Consider the following 23,937-nt stretch of genomic DNA (forward strand, 5'->3'; position numbering starts at 1 on the left):
ACCATGCATAGTCCAAATAATTGAATCCTTTGGCTCATTTGCAGGTTATAAAGTTAACTACAGTAAGTCAGAACTAATGGTGATGACAGGGGAGACCTCAAATTTGAAGTTGAACCCTCTAATAAACCAATTCTCGATTGTAAATAACCACTTTAAATATCTGGGTGTATGTATACCTGAGAAAATGAGGGATATTTACTCAAAAAATATTACACCAGTGATAATGAGTATATCAAAACTTTTGAAGAACTGGGAGACATTACCACTATCACTAATGGGGAGAGTGGAGGTAATTAAGAGCGTGGCCTTCCCAAAATTGGCATATATCCTGCAAATGATACCAATAGGACTTAGTAAAACGGATATGAAAGCAGTAAATCGTATATTCCGCTCCTTTCTGTGGGCAGGAGGTAAAAGTAAAGTGGCCTATAATAAATTACAGTTACCCAGAAAGGAAGGTGGATTAAACATGCCAGACATAGGGGCCTACTGCAAGGCAGTTAGCTTCAGATATATCATAGATTGGCTTCAGAGGAGATCAGTTTTTACCAACCTTGAGTTAGAGGAGGGTTTTTTCTATCCGTACTCACCCACAGCGTTGATTCACTCCCCAAAAAAAATGATACCTATAGATTTGTTTACCTCCATTTTATTTAAAGAGACGTATAAAGCTTGGATAAGCACGAATAAACAAATAAAGAGGAATTTCACAAGCTCACAGTTTAATACAATATGGGGAAACCCACAATTCAAACCAGGGATAGAAAATAGTTATTTCCTGAGATGGAAAGAAAAGGGTATAAGTGTAATCAGAGATGTCTTCGATCCGGGTGGCAAGGTAATGACATTTGTTGAGTTAAGAGAGAAATATGGAGTGGAACAAAAGCAGTTTTATATGTATCTTCAGGTGAGACATTATATACAGACACAGAGACCTGTTATGGAGGATGAGGAGGCTGTGGATCCCGTCAAAAGATTAATGACAATAATAAGCGCAGCGAGATACCGCTTGTCTTTGTATTACGATATGTTGCAAAATACTAGATCCAAAGAAAAATGGAAAGGAGTGATAAGTAAGTGGCAGAGAGATATACCAGATATGCCTAACTGGGAGCTGGTACTGAAGAACTGCACTTATACATATAGATGTTTATACTCAGTATTATTGCAGGAGGTATATTTTAAAATATTATCGAGAGCATATATTTCACCAGCACGAAGAGCCCACATGATTCCGGGGGAATCTGATCGATGTGTTAAGTGCAGCAAAGTTTCAGCCTCCTTTTTTCATAATTTCTGGGGCTGCGGAAAAATAGCAGTATTCTGGAACAAGGTGATAAATTACGTAAATAGGGTATTCTCACTAAGACTCGTGAAGAAACCACAAACATGTATCTTGTTTTATATAGAAGAAGGGGAATTGGGCCCTAGGAGTAGAAAGATAATGCCGGCACTAATAGTAACATTGGGAGTAGCTAATAAGCTTATTTTATATCACTGGATCAAGCGTACAGCTCCATCTATAGCAGAATTGGAAAACATGGTGCTGAAAATCATCTATATGGAAAGGAGAGCCACGCTTCCGGATATTGAGACAGGGATTATTAGGTTCTATAAAAAATGGGGGATCTATATTGAATCACTGCCCACAGAAACTAGGGAAAATGTAATGAAACTATTTGATAATACTACTTGGTCAATAAGGAGACAAAGCATGGTAAATGGAAGGAGGAGTTGAAAATGTACTGAACTAAATTTAGAGAAAGAGAAATCAGCAGGTGAAGTCAAAAAACATTTAGTAGGATGATCATAGGTTTGGCAGGGTCACTGTATGTAAAATTTCTACCCTATCCTGTCACTCTAGTACAGAAGGTTTTTTTTTTTTTTTTCTCTTGTGTTTTTGTTTTTTCTTTTGTGTGTTTTTTTTTTTTTTTTTTTTAACGTAAGAAGAGGAGAAATGAGGGGGATGGGATACAATAATAGGGGGAGGGGGGATGAGGGGGTGGCCTTATATAAAATATATGTATGTGTACGTGGGCAGATATAAGCGTATGTATGTATACATATATGTATTTATTATTTACCTAATTATTTATATTTAACGGCACATAGAGGGCCCATCATGAAATACACCGTATCTTTTTTTTTTTTTTTTTTTTATCACAAGATTTAATCACAAAAAAAAAACAAAAAAAAACAAACACATATATCACTAGGGAAAATGTAAAAATTAAATAAAGACACATTTAGGCCCCTTACTAAGTAGGAACACCGAAGGGAAGAGGGAAGGGGGGGGGGGGGGAAGGGAAGGGAGGGGGGGGAGGATAAAAGAGATAAAAAAGAGAAGGGAAAAGGGATCACATATCACGATACACTGTAAAACACAGTACACCCTCATCCTCATAGAGACTAAATGATACGAAAATATATCTTGAGGCTCAAGATGAATAAGTGTTTAGATTAAGTGATATGAGAGAATTGCATCTCATATACCCTGTAAAAGATAATTTACAATATGTATTGTATGTATGATTTAGGTTAAGTTTTTGTGTAGATGTATGTATATATGTATATTTGCTTTTTCGAAAAATAAATAAAAAGAACTGTAATTAATTACACTGTATCGATTTTTGGGAGTCTGCCTGGGACGTATATCGTCCTTTCTGGTAGTTTTATAAACTTCAATGCAGACTGCTTGTTGTTCTATTGTTACTTTGTTTTGTAACACTTTGAATCTAATAAACTTTGATAAAAGTAGTTTTGTTGTTCAGGGTCATATCACCTAAATATAGTGTGTAAATATCACCCTAAATATTTATCAGCTGGGATTTTAATATTTAAAACCCTGATAGGTTTGTCCTGCCCCAGCAAAACCCACCACTCAAGGGGTTAAAACGACATTCAATAAAGTTTAAAGTTTTAAGAAAAATTTAAATTCTTTCTCCAGGAGTGCAAGCACAGTGCAAAATTATTTTTTCTCTTTCTTGTTATAAATTGTACCCTATTTGCCCAGATAGCACCCCCGTCACAATATAATAAATATAATAAAGGCGGACCTCCAGAATCCCAAGATTAAAGGGACTCTTTCCAACTGTGTGCGGATTACTAACTTTCCCTCCCCCAATCCCCCTTTGAAATCAGATATCAAAATATGCAATCTTCTCTTTGTAATTGTATATCCACAACTTATTGCATCCAATTAGGATTTGCTTAACACTTGTTTATCATCTATATATGTCTAATGTCTGTGAGTTTCAGAAACACTGCCATCTGCTGGCATAGAATGAAACTACATCTCTTTCTCACACATGCACAAACACAGAAGATAGTGTAATAACCAGACCTTGTGTTAATGTGTACATAGCAAGCCGACAGACTTTTATCCTCATTTGGGGAACAATGCTTAAGAGATTTGTGCAGAATAGACATGGATAGGGGAGCTATTGTGCCCCTTTGTCCGGGTATAATGTAAAATGGTTTAGCCCAGCTGTTTAACTAAAGCAGGAGGGCTACAGACTGGACGTTATCCCCTGCAAAGTAGGGGAGAAGCCCCTGTGAATGGATACAGTGGTAAAAAGAGTCTAATAAAGTTGGGGAGCTCGAGCCCCAGATCCGGGTGCCTGTCGCATAACTGGGGGCGCGTGAGGAAGTACATAAAGCCGGCAGCCGTTAACGGCTAAGAGAGACGGTTCCCTGGAGAGGCTGGGAAGGGCAGCGCTACGCAGCTAGCAGGATATAGCAAGGCAAGGCTGGGGCAGAGACTGCAAGCTTACCGGGTCTCCTGACAGGCAGCGGAGGTCAGGTCCCGACAGTTCCGGCACTGTCTGTGCGGGGAGGAGCAAGCGGCGATTGACAGCACAAGTGAGGGAGGAGGCTGTCTTCCCCCGGTGGACTGGCTAGCTGTACCCGCGAGCGGAGGGCTGATTCCCGGTGACCGGAGGCTGGAGGATCCATTGGCACTCTGGTCCACCCGGAGGTGTGACCCCGCCCAGCGGAGGGGGTCACGGAATCAGCAGTGAGGCTCCAACATAGGCGGCGCCCGGTGACAGAGGTGCGGCCTGGGCAGAAATCCACCAACGGTAGGCGGCTGATGCCGGGAGAAGGAGGGTTAAGATGGTGACGCACTTAGGCCCTCCCAAAGGGGGTGTAGCAGGAGACTGAGCCCCACTGTATTGTGAGCTGTCTGGCAGTTAATTAGACTGGCGCTGCTGCCACCTCTGGACTTTGTTTATCGTAGCAACCTGCTCTAATGATAGTGACAGGCATAGTAGAGTGAGACTGCAGCCACATGTCATCGTACTCACCCACAGCTAAAAGCGAGACAAGCTGCCTATAGTGACAGTACGGAAATTGCATGTAGGATTTCCCTAAAGTCCTGGAAAGCACCTTATACTAAAGGCTGACACCTGACAATACAGAGAAACTACTGGGAGGGCTGCCCAGCATAAGGAGAAGAAGCGATACTTCAGCCCTGTATAGATAAATGTGATAGACTGCTGGGACCTCACTGCACAGCGCAGGGAAGTGACATTGTATTTGGAGTTAGCTGAGAGAGAGACAGGGAGCAAGAATATAAGCTATATTTACCAGGTTGATAGACAGGAGCCTCTAACCCCGTAGTTATTCCATAATACAGCCTATAACCCAGCTATTAACCCAAACGGAAAGAAACAGGAGTGAGAAGATATTGCCTTTGGGAGTATAGATGGAAAAGGACAAAGTTACAATACATATTAGCTAAAGCTAGCAGTTTGGAGAGGTGACTTCCCAAGATACTTACCAGAAGGAGAGTACATTGTTCATCAGGGTCAAGCTGCACGGAATCTGTAACGAAAACTAGACAGGATCAATCACAGCATTGCACCAAATGTTGGAATACAAATAGAAAGAGAAAAGATACATATCTCTTCAGTTGTCCCCAGTAAAGATTAGGGACGTGTCATATTGCCACACAGGATTATACATTGTATTGAGAACGCTCCAGTCTTCAAAGGGGAGTAATTGAGGGCCCCAGAAACATTGTAGTAAACTAGAATTGGACTAAGTTAAGACTTTTTGCCTTTACATATGAAACTCCTTTTGGGACCTGCAGTATATGGTTCTGTAAAGAAGTATGGTGTAATACCGTGTAATGTTTTAGAGTTAAGTTTGACGCATTACCTTAGAGTTGGTAGTGTATTTAACGTGTTAGTGATTTAAACAAGTATCTAGTTAGGAGCACAGCAGTTTAATTAACATATCTACCAAAGCAATTCTACGGGGTTGCCAGTAAAAGTTAATTGTACATTACGTTGATAGTAGTAACCATTTACCATTGTATGATTCTGCAAAAGTTGAAAGTTTATCCATATGTTTGTATACTGTAAATTTGCTAACCAACATTTGTTCAGAAAATAAAACTAATATACTTACCAATACTGGAACAGTTTTTGAGAGGATTCTGCGAAGAAGAGATAATCTGCAAAACAGAAAGGAACAGAGCATTACAATAGAATCCCAGTTTATTACAAAGAAAATATCGTGGCGTCACGAACAGGATTCGAATAGTTAATTGTGCGCAAGGAAAAAAAAAAAAAAAAAGATGGAAGTCTCCGGTGTTGTGTCGACTATAGGAAGCTCAATGCGGTAACCCATAAGGATGCCTATCCTTTACCGCGTATTGAAGAAACGTTAACCGCATTAAAAACTGCCAAGTTTTTCTCTACGTTAGACTTAACAAGTGGATACTGGCAAATCCCAATGGCCATCGAGGATCAAGAAAAGACCGCATTCACCACCCCGATGGGCCTTTTCGAATGGGACAGAATGCCATTTGGGCTGTGTAATGCACCTGCGACATTCCAACGCGTAATGGAGCACTGTCTTGGGCACCGGAATTATGATATGGTCCTCTTATATTTAGATGACATCATCATTTTTTCTAAATCATATTCTGATCATCTGCAACATCTTGATGACGTCCTCTCCCAGTTGACAAAGTACGGACTCAAGTTAAAACCAGCGAAATGCCATCTGCTAAAGCCTCGTGTACAGTATCTGGGCCATATAGTAAGCGCCAATGGAATTGAAACAGATCCTGAAAAAACCTGTGTTGTGGAAGATTGGCCGATTCCTAAAACCCTTAAAGAAGTTAGGAGTTTCCTAGGGTTTGTAGGATACTACAGACGATTCATCCAAGGGTTTGCCAAAATCGCCACGCCACTACATGAACTTTTACGCGGAAAGTCAGGTGCGGATAAGAAAAGCAATATCCCTGTGCGATGGGTTGAAGTGCATCAAGAAGCGTTTGAGCAACTGAAATCTTCATTACTGAAAGCCCCGTTATTGGCTTACCCAGACTATGAACAGCCCTTTTATGTCAGTACAGACGCTAGCCATCAGGGACTGGGGGCCGTCCTGTACCAGAAAGAAAATGGAAATAATAGAGTAATCGCCTACGCCAGTAGAGGTTTAAGGAAAACTGAGAGGAACGGCGAAAATTACAGTACCTTTAAATTGGAATTCCTCGCTGTAGTTTGGGCAATCACAGAAAAGTTTAAAAATTATTTAGCCGCGGCCAAAGTAATAATAACCACCGATAACAACCCATTGGCCCATCTTCCAACAGCCCACCTGAATGCTCTGGAACAGAGATGGGTATCGAGATTGGCAAACTTTAACTATACTATCCAGTACGGTAGCGGTAAAACAAACAACGCTGCCGATGCTTTATCCCGATTACCCACGGATGAGTTAACGGAGAAAGAGGATGAATTGGAAGATATAGAGACTCCGCCATTTAGTCGTTCTAGAGTCAGGCAGAATGTCATTCGAGTCAACACAACAGATGAGGACCAGGAGAGTCCAGGAATTGATTGGAGTGCAGTTCAGAATCAAAGCTCCATCTTACAAGAAGTAAAGCGCATGATACAGAATGACGTCTGGTTAACCAAGGAACAGAGAAAAGCCGCAGACCCCGAGTTGATAAAATTGTTGCGGCATCGTGAGAAAATCTATTTCAGGAAAGGAGTGATGATTAGGAGCATTGTCGATCCAGGAACACATCAAAACCTCCAGCAAATAGTCGTGCCCAGATCACAAGTCGAACACTTATTGTCAGCATATCATAATGAATCTGGACATTTTGGGATGCAAAAGACTGAGGCTGTGTTGAGAAGTAGATATTTCTGGATAGGGTTAAAATCAGACGTGGAAAGGTGGTGCCAGAATTGTGCTGTCTGTTCCCGAAAAAGAAGTACTGGACCGACGCAGAAGGCCCCTTTACATCCTATCACCAGCCAATATCCTCTTGAACTAGTGGCTCTGGATCACGTAAAGTTGGATACGAGTTCGCAAGGATACCAATACATGCACACTATAACCGACCATTACAGCAAGTTTATAGTGGCTGTCCCAGTGAAAGACATGACCGCAAAGACCACAGCAACGGTCTTTCTAAATAAGTTTGTTCGTCCTTATGGATATCCAGACCGCATCTTAACAGATCAAGGTGCTGCCTTTGAGTCACAATTGTTCAAGGAACTCTGTCAACTGTATGAGTGTAAGAAACTAAGAACAACTGCTTATCATCCTCAAACCAATGGATTGTGCGAGAGAGTTAATCAGACCCTGATTGGAATGATCAGAAGCCTTCCAGTTGAAAAAAGATCCAGATGGCCAAGCATCCTTCCAGAGCTCACCTATTTATATAACAACATCGAACATTGTTCTACAGGCTTCACGCCATATTATCTTCTATTTGGCAGAAGGGGCAAACTCCCTAAAGATTTGGAATTGTTACCCGCATCAAATGACTCCTCCTTTCCCCCCGAAACGGATTGGGTACAAGAGCACCAAAATCGGATGAAACTTGCTAAAGAAACTGTGCTACAAAAGATGGAGACAGTGCATCAGCGACAAGAGCAAAATTATAACTTAGACGCCCGATCGATTCCCTTACCGCTGGGAAGTCGCGTGTGGAAAAAGAAAAATCACCGTTCTGGAAAGTTAGACGACAGATGGGAAGAAGAGCCCTATCAAATTGTAGGGGTCCCGGACGACACTGTATTCACGTATCGGGTAGAGAGGCAGTCTGATGGATACACTAGTGTGGTGCATCTAAATTAACTAAAATTGTGCACAACTGAGCTATTACCATCTACTATGAAAGAGGAAATTGAAAGGGAAATCCGATTCCCTGAAGAAGAAAGAGGCGATCCTCGTACTGACCCCATGGCCATGTTAATGTTAATGACTGGGCCTGTTATTACGGGGACTAGTTGCTCGAGCTCGCAAAGTTCATGTTATAGTCGTCATGAAATTGTAATTGATGATGTGAATAGCACTGTTTTGTCAAAGATAGACATGTCTGTGCCAGAGTTAAGAAGGTCAGAAAGAAGTGGTAAGGGTCGTTTACCCTTACGTTATAGAGAGTAGCTTTGTATACCGTTGTTATGTATATGGGTTAAATGTTGTAATATTTTATGTAAGAGTGCGTGGGGACACGCACATTTCTAAGGGGGATGCATGTAATAACCAGACCTTGTGTTAATGTGTACATAGCAAGCCGACAGACTTTTATCCTCATTTGGGGAACAATGCTTAAGAGATTTGTGCAGAATAGACATGGATAGGGGAGCTATTGTGCCCCTTGGTCCGGGTATAATGTAAAATGGTTTAGCCCAGCTGTTTAACTAAAGCAGGAGGGCTACAGACTGGACGTTATCCCCTGCAAAGTAGGGGAGAAGCCCCTGTGAATGGATACAGTGGTAAAAAGAGTCTAATAAAGTTGGGGAGCTCGAGCCCCAGATCCGGGTGCCTGCCGCATAACTGGGGGCGCGTGAGGAAGTACATAAAGCCGGCAGCCGTTAACGGCTAAGAGAGACGGTTCCCTGGAGAGGCTGGGAAGGGCAGCGCTACGCAGCTAGCAGGATATAGCAAGGCAAGGCTGGGGCAGAGACTGCAAGCTTACCGGGTCTCCTGACAGGCAGCGGAGGTCAGGTCCCGACAGTTCTGGCACTGTCTGTGCGGGGAGGAGCAAGCAGCGATTGACAGCACAAGTGAGGGAGGAGGCTGTCTTCCCCCGGTGGACTGGCTAGCTGTACCCGCGAGCGGAGGGCTGATTCCCGGTGACCGGAGGCTGGAGGATCCATTGGCACTCTGGTCCACCCGGAGGTGTGACCCCGCCCAGCGGAGGGGGTCCCGGAATCAGCAGTGAGGCTCCAACATAGGCGGCGCCCGGTGACAGAGGTGCGGCCTGGGCAGAAATCCACCAACGGTAGGCGGCTGATGCCGGGAGAAGGAGGGTTAAGATGGTGACGCACTTAGGCCCTCCCAAAGGGGGTGTAGCAGGAGACTGAGCCCCACTGTATTGTGAGCTGTCTGGCAGTTAATTAGACTGGCGCTGCTGCCACCTCTGGACTTTGTTTATCGTAGCAACCTGCTCTAATGATAGTGACAGGCATAGTAGAGTGAGACTGCAGCCACATGTCATCGTACTCACCCACAGCTAAAAGCGAGACAAGCTGCCTATAGTGACAGTACGGAAATTGCATGTAGGATTTCCCTAAAGTCCTGGAAAGCACCTTATACTAAAGGCTGACACCTGACAATACAGAGAAACTACTGGGAGGGCTGCCCAGCATAAGGAGAAGAAGCGATACTTCAGCCCTGTATAGATAAATGTGATAGACTGCTGGGACCTCACTGCACAGCGCAGGGAAGTGACATTGTATTTGGAGTTAGCTGAGAGAGAGACAGGGAGCAAGAATATAAGCTATATTTACCAGGTTGATAGACAGGAGCCTCTAACCCCGTAGTTATTCCATAATACAGCCTATAACCCAGCTATTAACCCAAACGGAAAGAAACAGGAGTGAGAAGATATTGCCTTTGGGAGTATAGATGGAAAAGGACAAAGTTACAATACATATTAGCTAAAGCTAGCAGTTTGGAGAGGTGACTTCCCAAGATACTTACCAGAAGGAGAGTACATTGTTCATCAGGGTCAAGCTGCACGGAATCTGTAACGAAAACTAGACAGGATCAATCACAGCATTGCACCAAATGTTGGAATACAAATAGAAAGAGAAAAGATACATATCTCTTCAGTTGTCCCCAGTAAAGATTAGGGACGTGTCATATTGCCACACAGGATTATACATTGTATTGAGAACGCTCCAGTCTTCAAAGGGGAGTAATTGAGGGCCCCAGAAACATTGTAGTAAACTAGAATTGGACTAAGTTAAGACTTTTTGCCTATACATATGAAACTCCTTTTGGGACCTGCAGTATATGGTTCTGTAAAGAAGTATGGTGTTATACCGTGTAATGTTTTAGAGTTAAGTTTGACGCATTATCTTAGAGTTGGTAGTGTATTTAACGTGTTAGTGATTTAAACAAGTATCTAGTTAGGAGCACAGCAGTTTAATTAACATATCTACCAAAGCAATTCTACGGGGTTGCCAGTAAAAGTTAATTGTACATTACGTTGATAGTAGTAACCATTTACCATTGTATGATTCTGCAAAAGTTGAAAGTTTATCCATATGTTTGTATACTGTAAATTTGCTAACCAACATTTGTTCAGAAAATAAAACTAATATACTTACCAATACTGGAACAGTTTTTGAGAGGATTCTGCGAAGAAGAGATAATCTGCAAAACAGAAAGGAACAGAGCATTACAATAGAATCCCAGTTTATTACAATAGCAGACTAGCTTTCGAAGCTTTTGCTTCAAGCGGGCTTACTAGTAAATATATCTGGAATATCAGCATTTCTAGTAGTTATTTTGGGCTTTAAAATTGGACTTCAGTATACACATTTCCATGCTGTGGATTTGTGCCAGATGATACTATATCTGGATTTATGTGTCCCCGAGAGGTATGCTGGGCCCTGGTATCATTTTGTAGGCGTGACCTAATCGTGGTAGACGTAGCTGCCTCCCATGATTAGGCCACACCCCAAAAAAATGTTTACACTTGGTGAAAAAATAGCGGATCTTGTGTAGTTTCATGGCGCCAGCATGGCGCCATGCTACTTCTGGGTTCTACGCTCACCACAACTATCTTAAATAAAGTAACTTAACTTCATGCCAACGTGGATAGTGCATACCCCCACTATCCACGTTGGCATGGAGTTGATTTTAGATCCCGCAGCGTGGGCGAGCGAAGCGAGACCCGCAAGGGGACTCAGACGAATGGCGCCATGCTGGCGCCGTGAAACTACACAAGTACCAAAATAACCTCTAAAGTCGAGGGGGGAGTGTTATTGTCTGTCCGCCCCTCAGCAGCAGCAGTAGCACACACCAACAGCATGTGTTGTGCTGACAGCAGGCTCAGCATGAGCTCTCACACTGTCAGTGTGTGCTGCTGCTGATGCCTGGGAGAGGGGGAGGGGGAAGGGGTAATTAGTACCCCCCCACACACACACACACACACTCTTGGTGGCCCTATATGCCCCGGCAGGAGGAATAGGGGTGGACACGCATAAGTACAGTACATATAAATGGACAACTATGGGAATAAAGGGGTTTAATATTTAATACAATTTAAGTTCTAATGAAGATGGGATGCTATCGGAAACCAATCAGATTCTATCTATTATGTTCTAGAAGGTGCTAAAGATATCCATTTAACTTTTATAGCTGTAAACACTTGAAGTTTAAAATGTGGTGAGCTTTCAGTACAGTCCTTTGTGGAAGGATGGGTGATCAGAGCTTATGTGCAGTTACCCTCAGATCCATAGCGGAGCTTGTGGGCCCAGTTGCAAAAATCTCATTTAGGACCCCCTCTTCCACCCCAACCCAAATTCACAATATGCAACACAGCAGTGGGTGATCGGGAGAAGAAGGGTATGACATTGTAAGGCAGGAGGAGGCAGTGATACAGGGGGAAAGAGTGGGGGACAGGGAGAGAATGACAGGAGAAGACAGTGGGTGAGGGGTGCAAGCACAATGTCCTGTGTGGTACAGATAACAGGGGGCATGTACCTTGGTGGAGGCAGGAACACAGTGGCCCCTACTCTGGACTTGGATGGAACACAAAAACTAGGGGGTCTGTCAACACTTTTTCAAAAGCAATCCATTTATGATTGTGTTTTACTGTATCTCACCATCAGCCGGAAACCCTAAATCAACTGATGGTGAGATACAATAAAACACAATTATAAATGGATTGCTTTTCATAAAGTGGACTTGGATGGGACACAAAAACTAGCCAGTCAGCAGTAATAAGATCATGGCAGGAGAGTGTCTTTTTTAAATCAATTATTATCAAATGTACCAATTGTTTACATTATATTTCTAGCACTACTGTGTATAATACATTTGATGTAATTCACAGCTATTCCCACGATGTCAGTGTCATTCTAATAGCGCTGCTTTTTATATGTTTTGTTTATATTATGCTAAGTGAGTATGGTGTGTACAGACATTCCATGTGCACCACACCTTGTTCTCTCGCTTGTCTGAGACCCGAGTTACAGATCTGGCATTGTTCAGCCACCTTTACAGTACATGGAGTGTGTGCAAAATAACCATTATTATGATATGTATGTGTATATATGACAGTCATCTATCAATGGGGTGTCACAAACCTGTCTTATTTCATGTTTCTTTGCTCAATTTTCCAAGTATCAAACAGCCTTGTTTTGGGATCCATGCTGCTGCTGCTGCTGAATGACATTCCTGGCTGATTATGCACCTGTGGGAACTCCTGATTGTGGTCCCCAAATTTTGCAGCGTTGCATGTTGACTAAACGCTGCCCATATGGTCAGCCACCCCCCTCGCACACTGCGATCCCCCGCACGGCTGCAAATGGATGATTTGCATAATCATCCATTTGCAGCCTTGGGTGTGGGAGAGTAATCATAAACTCCACACAGACATAGGCATTCATCCACACTCACACCACTTATCTAAGAAATAAAGACGCGTACAACTGAATTGGGCTTAAAGGGGACGGCTTATTTATTTTGAGCAGGGGCGGCCTATTTAAATCTAACTAAAATTTATGTCCCTGCTCTAGCTAAGGTGGCGGGCAAAGAACGGCATGCAAGATAAATAACATCGCTGGAAAAAATAACAAAGTAATAAAAATAATAAACTCCGGATCTAAGGGCCACCTGCCCTTAATTGCCTAGGACCGGCCACCTGCCAGCGTCCATGACAACAGCACAATTTCGAAGCGGACTTTTCAAAGGGGCCACTTGCCCTTAAGGTCAGGGGGTTGACCTTCTGCCTCTGCCCCTGACCTCGCATATCACTAAGGCAGAGCTCACCACTCTGCCCGAGTCAGAAAAAATTGGGCCACCTGCCCTAACCTACAAATGTCCGCAACAATTTACCCTATCCGAAGTAATGATTGTTAAGGTCCAAATGTGGGCCCACCTGGATCGGTGATGCCCACATCTCGACATCAACCACCAGCTAAATGAAAATACGGCTCTAATTTAAACTACCGTTCTTTCCGCCAAAAAACAAAATAAGCCGACAACAACTAAACAGATAATGCGAACGACTTCTTAAAGTGACTTCTAACTAACAATTGGGGCGGAAGGGAAGGCAACGGTTCATGAAGCAAGAGGCAGAATCTTCTGGAAGCAGGATCATCACCCCATCAATCTCCACCTCTAACCTCAAAACAGCCTATCCTGGACCATCATTCAAATCAGCCAACCCGTCAATCAAGACAAGCCGAACCCCCGGGCCCAGATCCAGTGTGTGAGCTAAGGATTCCTGCCGATAGCCAGGTGAGTTTATGCTGTTTTCAGCCAGACAAGCTGGCTTCTACAGTCTTAAACTCCACACAGACATAGGCATTCATCCACACTCACACCACTTATCTAAGAAATAAAGACGCGTACAACTGAATTGGGCTTAAAGGGGACGGCTTATTTATTTTGAGCAGGGGCGGCCTATTTGAATCTAACTAAAATTTATGTCCCTGCTCTAGCTAAGGTGGCGGGCAAAGAACGGCATGCAAGATAAATAACATCGCTGGAAAAAATAACAAAGTAATAAAAATAATAAACTCCAGGTCTAAGGGCCACCTGCCCTTAATTGCCTAGGACCGGCCACCTGCCAGCGTCCATGACAACGGCACAATTTCTAAGCAGACTTTTCAAAGGGGCCACTTGCCCTTAAGGTCAGGGGGTTGACCTTCTGCCTCTGCCCCTGACCTCGCATATCACTAAGGCAGAGCTCACCACTCTGCCCGAGTCAGAAAAAATTGGGCCACCTGCCCTAACCTACAAATGTCCGCAACAATTTACCCTATCCGAAGTAATGATTGTTAAGGTCCAAATGTGGGCCCACCTGGATCGGTGATGCCCACATCTCGACATCAACCACCAGCTAAATGAAAATACGGCTCTAATTTAAACTACCGTTCTTTCCGCCACAACAGTTCAACCTGAACTGACCCGCCACCAACCTAATGACAAAAACTCCCTTAACTAACCCTCTAAACTTCTCAAGGCGTCTATCAAATTCTGAAAAAACAAATCCATGCCGACTATAGAGAGATGCACCCCATCCGGTCTATACAGGGTCTCGTTTCTAAAGGATATGGCCTCGTGCCTGACGACCACTCCGCCCTCCGCTACTATAGCCCTGCCGACAACCGAATTGATCCGCCTCCGTACCAAATCAATGGCACCCGGATTGAGTGCATCTCTCCAAACCCTCCTAGGGATAATCTCTGACCAAAAGAAACGGCAAAATCGCCATTCTCTGATCAGATCCAGCAATAAATTCCTAATCTCGAATCGTATATTGAGACCGGAATTATGCGTGAGGTTGTTGCCCCCCAAGTGTATGATGACAAAAAGTGGGTAACCAAACGACCTAACCGACTCATCCAGAAGACCCCTCAACGCGGACTACCTCATACCTCTATGCCCCAGCCAACGGATAAATCACGTCTCAGGGAAACGCTCCGTATCCGTGGTTACCTGGGACAAGGACAACCAATAAATAAATGAATGCCCCACCATCCAAATCATATTGGTTTCCAAGCGTTGACCTGTAATTCGAAATGATAGATACTGTTAGAAAGATTGAATATAGGCAAACATCGTGAAAAAAAAAAAATTAACGCGCCCGGGAATTCCCTTAAAGGTGATTTTGGATTTCTATATTAAATTGGTGATAACTACTAGGACTGTGATTTGGGTGATCTATTTAAGACTAATTGTTTTTTGACCCACTGAAGTTATTTATAATCCCTACTTGTTGTTTCCTGGGGGGGGGGGGGGGTCACCCGATTTGACTTGAGGCAAAAAACACAAATCGTCCACCAGTTGGCTAGAGCCTAATTTAAGACTGGTGGTAACACAAAAAATTCCTCAAGGCCCCCCAAACACTAAAGCGCGTTTGGGCGAGCGGCTACTCCTCAAATGGGCTCACTGGACTATGTCGGTCTGATGTATCACTTAAATGCACCAGACCGCCATCTTCCGAGTGCTCGTATGTCGACCTGAGACCAACCCGCCGCAGCGGCTGCCGAAGCGATGCCGATACGGAAAGAGTGTGTCCCAAAGTCGGCTGGAGAAAGACCCTGATGCAATATACAGCGCCTGAAAACCGACCTAAACTGAAAGTTAGTAAGGGGGGACCCGTCGATGTGCATCAGCCAGGCCCCGGGCAATTGGGGCCACAACTCCACGTAAGCCAGAGCCGCCGCCACCGGACAGATCCGGCGGTCGCCACTCCGACCCAAATGGACCCACTGACCCCTGCCTGCTACATCGGTCTTTGAGCGCTGTATCTTGCACCACAAACCATCGTGGTGCACGTCGACATGGCCGAACAGCATTGGCGAGGGAGATGCCCTGGTTGCGGACACCAGTTCGCCTACTCTGAACGCCCCATGGAAAGCCATGACAAAGGCCAGCCTGAAAAGTCGAACCTCGTAATCGTTTGAGCAAATTACTCTTAGAGACCTCGAGATTCGACGCAACAGGCCGGCATCAATCGGCCGGCGCCTGTCGGGCAAAACCGGCCTGGTTCTGGCCCATCCTTTTAGCATCCTGGAAAGGATGAAAGACTTGGTGATGTCTCTCTTCCCACCAAGACGCAAAAAGAATGATATGCCTGCCAGAGAGCGTCCCACAAAACTTCTGGACTTACCCTCCAAGTACAGGCTCCATACATAGGCAATAATAAGACGCTAAGAGCTCTTACCTGTGCCACCCCGTTCAAGCATGAACTCGCTCCAGCGCTCCCATGAGGCCAGATAAGCTCTGAAAGTCGCCGGCGCTAACGACCGCAGGGCCAGCTCCTCTACCCCTCCATAGGCACCTGCCATAAAAAAGATAGACACTGTTCACCATATTTCTGGGCTAAAGGCACAAGTTGCCTAAATCTTACCCATTCGAAACGAGACAGTGCATCCGCTACTTCGTAAAGCACGCCTGGGACGTGCTTGGCTCGCAACGTAATGTTGTTCGCCAAGCACAGCATCACTATCCGTGATAAAATACGCAAAACTGGGAGAGAAGTTGACTTTAGGTGGCTAATGGATTGTACTACCCCTAGGTTATCGCACCAAAAGACAACTTCTCTGTTACCCAATTCTGCGCCCCAAAGCTCTAAGGCGACCATTATTGGATATATTTTCAATAATAGCATATTCCTAGTCATGCCGTCTCGTGCCCAAGACTCGGGCCAGGCATCCGCGCACCAACGTCCTGCATAGAATGCGCCGAATCCGGAAGATCCTGCAGCATCTGTATATAATTCCAACTCCGCATTTGCAACGGCTGAAGCTTGCCATATGCAGATGCCGTTAAAATTATCCAGAAACATTTCCCACACTTTCAAATCCCTCTTTATTTCTGAAGATAGACGTAGAAAATGGTGGGGTTTGCGAATCCCGACAGTCGCTCGCTGAAGTTTTCTACAAAATATTTTGCCCATGGGTATAACTCTACATGCGAAATTAAATAGGCCCAATAGAGATTGGGCCTGTCTAAGTGTTAACTTAGCCGCCGCGATGGCATAAAGTATTTCGTCATGTAGGCGACGCACCTTATCCAGAGGAAGTTTACACAGACCCAGCTCGGAATCAATTTCAATTCCAAGGTACACCAGATTCGTAGTAGGTCCCTCGGTTTTTTCCCCTGCCACGGGAACCCCGAAATCCTTAAATAAATCAAGCGCTGTTTCTAGTAACTTAAAGCACAAGTCAGAATTCGGAGGACCCACTAGAAGAAAGTCATCCAAATAATGAGTAATGCTGTCAGCTCCCGTCACTTCCTGTAGGCACCACTGTAAAAATGTGCTAAAGCGCTCAAAATAAGCACATGAAATAGAGCAACCCATGGGCAAACATTTATCTATGTAAAAACCCCCATTCAATTTAAATCCCATGTATTGAAATGCGTTTTTATTCAAAGGTAACAGTCTAAAAGCTGATTCAACATCCAATTTGCACATGAGGGCACCAGGACCAAGCTTTCGAATAATTTCTATAGCGTCCTCAAATAAAAAATAATTAACAGTGCACAAATCGTCATCAATGGCGTCATTGACGGACGACCCTCTAGGACATGAAAGATGCTGAATCAGCCTGAACTTTCCTTTAACCTTCTTGGGAACCACCCCAATAGGGGACAAAATTAGTCCCTCAACTGGTGGTGTTGAAAATGGGCCTGCCATGCGACCTAGTTTAACCTCGGCCTCAACTTTTTGCGATATTATGTCAGGATATTCCATGGCAGAACGCAAGTTTCCCCTAGCTCCCGTATTAATTGGAGCGGAAACAGGTAATTGGAAACCCTCTGAAAATCCGGACTGCAAAAATTTTGCTCCATCTCTGTCCGGATACCGTTCCAGCCATGGTAACATCCTGACCAATAATATTGGAGTTAGGGCTCTATCCAACAACAGGTGCCGCTGGACCGCGGCTTTGTTTTGTCGTGGACTGAGCCCCACCTCCCCCTCCAGTTGGTGGTTTTGTGCAATCCTTGATTGCGTGTGGACCTCCGCATCTGAGACAAAGGTGCCGAAAACGACACCGGTTTCCCAGGTTGCACTGCCCATTATTAAATGAGTAGCACTTACCATGGCCAGGCTTACTATTACCTCCCTTATTATTGCTATTATAAGGCCTGTTCCCATACTGCCTTGCCCATCCCTTATTCTCAGCAGCCCTAAGAGGCGTAGCTGATTCGGTAACTTCGACATATAACTCAACGTCTTTCTTACCGAAATCAAACACCTCTCGGCCTTGCTGCTTCCTCCTAAATTCTTCGTCATAGATCCGCCAGCCGGGACCCACATACGAAGTGTAGAGTTTATGAATGAGGAACTGGTATCTCACCAGGTTCACATATTCATCTGGATGTGTCTCTAAATAACAGGCCGCAAAAATAAGTATGCCTCTTACCCAGTTATTATAAGTACGAAAGGCATCCTCATTAGAGGGTCCTTTCTTCCTAGCCGCCAGGAGGGCCCGCCTATCTTTGCTTGTTAAAGCAAAGATATCTACATAGCGGCCTTTTCTGATCCTGTCCCTAACCCTAGGGCGCAAACCCCGCTTAACAGCGGTGTTTGCACACTGCACTGTGTCGGACTCGACCGATACATTAGAGAAGCCGGAGCTATGGGACCTATATTCTCTGCGCGTCTTTCGCTTGCGCCTGCGCACGCCGCCGTCCGAAGATGAATTACCTTCGGAAGACGTCGAAGCCAATGAGGAATCAGAAGTTTCATGTCTGCGTCGCCTCTTACGAGACTTGGCAGACCTTTTAGGCTTAGACTTTTCTGCTGGCGATGAGCCCCCCGACCCATCGCTATCCGAAATGGCATTACCCTCACTAGTCCAATCTGGATCATTAGAGGACTCACCCGCTTCAGATGCTCCAGCTCTTCCTCCCGCTCCTTCAACGTTGCCACGGCTCGACGACGGGCGGTCCATACTTTGCTGCAATAATCCCCGACCTGCCAATATAGTATCATTAACGACACCAATAACAGGCACATTACCAGGCGATGGATCTTCCCTTGCGGTAATTGCTCTCTCGCCTCTCGCCGCGGTAATGGTAGGCGCTATGGCTCGGGCTATGATGTCAGACACCGAAGCCACTGTAGCCGTAGGAGCAGCACTCCCTTGTCCACCTGGACCGGTGGTCAGCAAAGGAGCCACTGCGGATACCACTGCCGAGAAAATGGACGTCAGAGCCGATGAATTTAAAGTCACCGTATCTCCGGCCCGATTAGACCCCCTCACTGCATCCGCGTAGGAGCGACCAGGCATTATCTTGTTACCTTGTATACCTACAACACTTTGCCTGCCTGGTTCGTCTGCTAACCTCCTGCGTTCCCTACGCCTTGATCTTGCGTTACCTACCAAAGTCCTATCCTGCGCATGACCTTGTTGGTCCCTCTCATGCCCGCCAACCGACGACCCCCTCTGGTGGCCGGATGGTCCCTGTAAATTTTGAGAACCACTGCAGTTACTACTGCAAACAGTCGTCCCTGAAGTCCCATCGGATGACCTTGAATCATCCGATGAGTCACTGTTGGACTGCCATTCCCCCATAACGGACTCAAGCATATGAAATTCCCTTTCTGACAATGTATTCCTAAATTGCTGAATAAATTGGTGCCTGTCCATGCTATTTCTAGCCACGCCACTAGATGGCGCTGCAGGCTCATTATTAATTTCATTGCTAGCATCATCCCCATTAGGTCTGCGGCGGCCACTTCTAACAGCAGCCACCGCAGTATTGCTCCTAGTGCCATCCGGCACTGCACCCTTCCCCCTGCCTCGTTTTTTACTTTGGGCACTGTTGTTGTTGCTAGGGGCAACGGGGCGTCTATCCCGTCCCCTAGCGCGCCCGCCATTTTTTTGAACAGGGGGAGAGGGAGCCGGGCCGGGCTGTATCCCGGCATCCCCCTCACCCACCACATCAGGCCTGCTTTGCGCCGTGGTGTCTGCGGCCGGGCGCGTACCCGGGCGGGGGGAGAAGAGAGCAGCGATGGTGGAGAGGGAGCCGGGCCGGGCTGTATCCTGGCATCCCCCTCTCCCACCCCGTCAGCTGCGTGGTGCGCCGCGTTTAACGCAGCGGACCGCGACCCCCGGCGTCTACTGCCTACTCGGGCGGGGGGAGGAGAGACCAGCGACGGTGCTGCTGACTGACCACCGCGCGATCTCCCCCGCCGCCCGCCGCCATTGAAATTGGCTGCACGCGGCGTCGCAGATTGAGCTCCGCGACGCCCTGCACCAGCCACGGAAGTCCTGGGTAAAACCTGGGCAGGGGGAAGAACCCTGGCGCCCACATTTCTCCTGCGCGGCGAAGGGGATAAGCCCCTTACATCGCCGCGCACCGGAGGCCTGGCCCTGGCCCTAACATCAGCCTCATCAAGGCTGACATATCTAGTGGGAGCCCCCACAGAACGCTTGGGCCTGGCAGACATTAGAGATAGAGGGGATAGAAACAGGTAGAAAAGAAAGGAAAGGTGACAGAGAGGAGGTTTATTATCTAGAGAAATATAGATGGGTGAACAAAGGTTTATTAATGGAAAATACAGCAATTAAGTTTAGAATCTAGCTAATCCAATGAATCTTTGTACTTAACAGTCCAACGGTTCCTGAAGCAAGAGGCAAAATCTTCTGGAAGCAGGATCATCACCCCATCAATCTCCACCTCTAACCTCAAAACAGCCTATCCTGGACCATCATTCAAATCAGCCAACCCGTCAATCAAGACAAGCCGAACCCCCGGGCCCAGATCCAGTGTGTGAGCTAAGGATTCCTGCCGATAGCCAGGTGAGTTTATGCTGTTTTCAGCCAGACAAGCTGGCTTCTACAGTCTTTTGATGGTCAAATGATTTCTCCAGCACTCTATGGTGTCTCTGATCCGCAAGCACTCTTTGTGGGAAGCAGGTGGGCAGGTGACATGGTCAGCTTCCCCCCCCCCCCCCCGACCTAGGTCACCTGGGGATTTGCATGGGAATGTCCAGAGTTTTCATGAGAACTCCCATAAAACACTGGACAATACCATGGGCTATGCCTCCCGCCTCCGTCCCACGCCCCCTACCTTCGTGATGGCGATGTAGTTTGCCATGCCCGCTCCTACCCTGCATCTGCACATGCGTTAGAATAACCCCCTAAGTGCTGGGCCACACAAAGAGGCCAAGCAGGTCTGCTTGGCTGAAGGAGTCTACACAAAGGCTCCTTTGTGGCCACCCATACAATCGCGGCGGAGTCGCAGCTGCCGGGTCATACCACAGCATGCTGCAGTAGGACAGAATGGTGGGATGACCGCATTTCAAAAAGAACACATCCGGTTGGCACGCACTGGACCCGGACCTGCAGGATCCAGCCACAACCCTGTGTGTGACCCAACAAGTGGCTATGCTAAGTTTGTCTCAAGCCGAAGTGCTATTTGTGTGCTTGTCTGCATACCATCAGCCGCCTACCACTAACCAGTGCTCAGTGTAGAAGTGCATGCACATGATGAGACTGTGATTTCCATTTAACTCCCCAGAGCCCAGAACCATACACACTTGGACTATACAGATGCAGCCATCCTCTTAGGCTGCACTAGCAATACATTTCTGGCAGCAGGCGCGCCGGCATCTCACATGCGCGCGCATCCATTGCCGAAAGGTCCGGCTAGATGAGAACGGATGCATTTGTATTTTACTTAAGATTATGACTATTGGGGTTATTCTGATTCACTCGGAAAGGCACAATCACTCTCTAATGGACAAAACCATATGCACTGCAGGGGGGCTGATATAACATGTGCAGAGAGAGTTAGATTTGGGTGTTTTGTAGTTTATGTGCAGGGTAAATACTGGCTGCTTTATTTTTACACTGCAATATAGTTATCGGTTTGAAATATAAACCCCCCCCAAATCTAACTCTCTCTGCACATGCTACATCAGCCCCACCTGCAGTACACATGGTTTTGTCCATTAGAGAGTAATTGTGCCTTTCTGAGTGAATCAGAATAACCCCTATGGCTGATTATGCCTATACTAGAACCATAGACTGTATACAATTTAGCCAAAATTGTCTTGTCTTCACAGTCTATTTTTTCTTGTGATGCCGATACCACCTGGGCAAGCATTGGCATCACAAGCTGTACACATACTGTGCGATTTGTGCTAACTTTTCTTCTGATTTTGACTATAAAGTCAAGATCAGAAGCTCAAATCGCACACTGCGTATGCAACTTAATCATTTGATCCAATCCTGGACCCTGCTACAGTCATGTGACTGGACATCCAATCACCCTCCACTTGTGGAGATATAAAGGGAGCTCCCTCAAGCCTCCGGTGCCTTAAACAACTTGTCGCTTCCTAAAGGATCATTCTAGGCACCAAGCTACAGTGCACTGCTACCTATTTCCCTGTGAGGTTACCAGTGCTTGCACCTGCGGATCAGCCTTTCCACCTGCTGCCTACCTAAATCCTGCTACTGTGATTCCAGCTCCTGTGCTCCATTAGGATTTCCTGCTGTCTTGCTCTGACTTCTGCAGCACAGACATGTTCTCCACACCATCAGCTCCCAGGCTGATCTCGCGAACATTGGTTCCCGGGCAGTTCCTGCGAGCATCGGTTTCCGGGCCATTCCCGGGAGCATTGGTTCCCAGTCCGGCATCACGACCATTGGTTCTCTAACAGATATCCAGCCCACTGATTGCCATGCCAATCCTCAAGTCACTGGCTCTCTAGCCTCCACACCGTCTGTGCACTCAGTGTCCATCTAGTACCTTTTCTTACACATCGCCTGTTCTTTGTCTGCATCCACCACAGGCCTATTACGGTCACAGCCGAGAACATAAGTTACCCAGTCCTGACTCCTGACATGAGGTTTGTGATTTGGCATGTAATGTGCGGATTCTTTACTGAGAACTAACAAAGAAAAATAAAGGAGAGCCAAGGATGTCTATAAAGCTGCTACGAAGAGGGGATGAAGGGAGAACCAAATATCAGTAAAATAGCAATCCCACTGTATAATCGGCATTGGGCACATGGACATAATCTACTTTAGAGTGTAAAAAATGTATTTAATGATATCAACACAATATAATATACACAAAAACAACCAGTGAAACATTTAGGGATCTATTCAATATTCCTTCATTTCTACATTATGAAAGTAACGCAGAAGATGTCATGGATATCCCCTGCTTATCTTTCAGTCCCGAACTGGCCCGCTGGTTCTGTACTATTGTGTGGGGAAGTAAAGGGATCAGCTTCTGAAAATACAACATTTTCGGAGAATGATTGTGGGAACCTTTGCTATTTTCGGATGGCATTTGTTCCCAAACTCTTCTCCGAGTCCTGGTTGCAAAGAGGGATCTGATCTGGTCTATACTGCCGTTAAAGTCCAGTGATATCGCTGCATAAGTCCAGTGGCACTGACATTAAATTGCATTGGTACTGTTGCATAAGTCCGTTAATACTGCTGTTAAAGTCCAGTGTATGCGGCATAAGTCCAGTGGCACTGCCATTAAAGTCCACTGGTACTGCTGCATAAGTCCGGTAATACTACTATTAATTGATTGATTTTGCGCATCTTTTTTTTTGTGGGGGGGGGGGGGGTCAATTATGTGCTCTTTGATGCCTCTTTTTTCAAACTGCCATCCTGTCTGCCGCTGCAGTACCACTCCAAGCTGGGTCACTTGTTTGTGCCGCACACTGGTGTCGCTTAGCATAGTCGCCCAGCTACTTAGATGCAACCTTTTGGCCTAAAAACAACATTGCGAGGTGTGAGGCATTCAGAATAGACTGGAAATTAATGTTATTGAGGTTATTAATGCCTCCAAAAAAATTCAGATCCGAAACACAAAAATGGTGGCGCTATGGAACAGATCCAGATCCACAACACGTTTCACATAATACTAAAAGTGGCCGATGCACATCCCTAATCTAAAGTGTCAGCTTGTTGTTATCTTAATCAGCCACTAGATGGAGCCAAATGTACACACAAGCAA

The 23,937-nt window shown here is 45.6% G+C and overlaps 1 protein-coding gene across 3 annotated transcripts in view; it reads left to right on the forward strand.

The window, feature by feature from the left end:
• LOC146042578 (galactoside alpha-(1,2)-fucosyltransferase 2-like) overlaps window positions 1-23,937 on the forward strand; it is a 273,576-nt gene that overhangs the window by 113,832 nt on the left and 135,807 nt on the right. Inside the window, exon 1 of one of the 3 annotated variants that reach the window (XM_083162634.1) lies at window positions 20,643-20,756. The exons of the other annotated variants lie outside the window; for them this stretch is intronic. The gene's annotated coding sequence lies outside the window, so the exon portion shown is untranslated. Of the gene's footprint in view, window positions 1-20,642; window positions 20,757-23,937 lie in introns of those variants that run through there. 3 annotated transcript variants of the gene reach the window in all.

This window comes from Crinia signifera, chromosome 19 (genome assembly GCF_055691185.1).
Source record: "Crinia signifera chromosome 19, ASM5569118v1, whole genome shotgun sequence".
In the NCBI taxonomy this organism is placed as follows: Eukaryota; Metazoa; Chordata; class Amphibia; order Anura; family Myobatrachidae; genus Crinia; species Crinia signifera.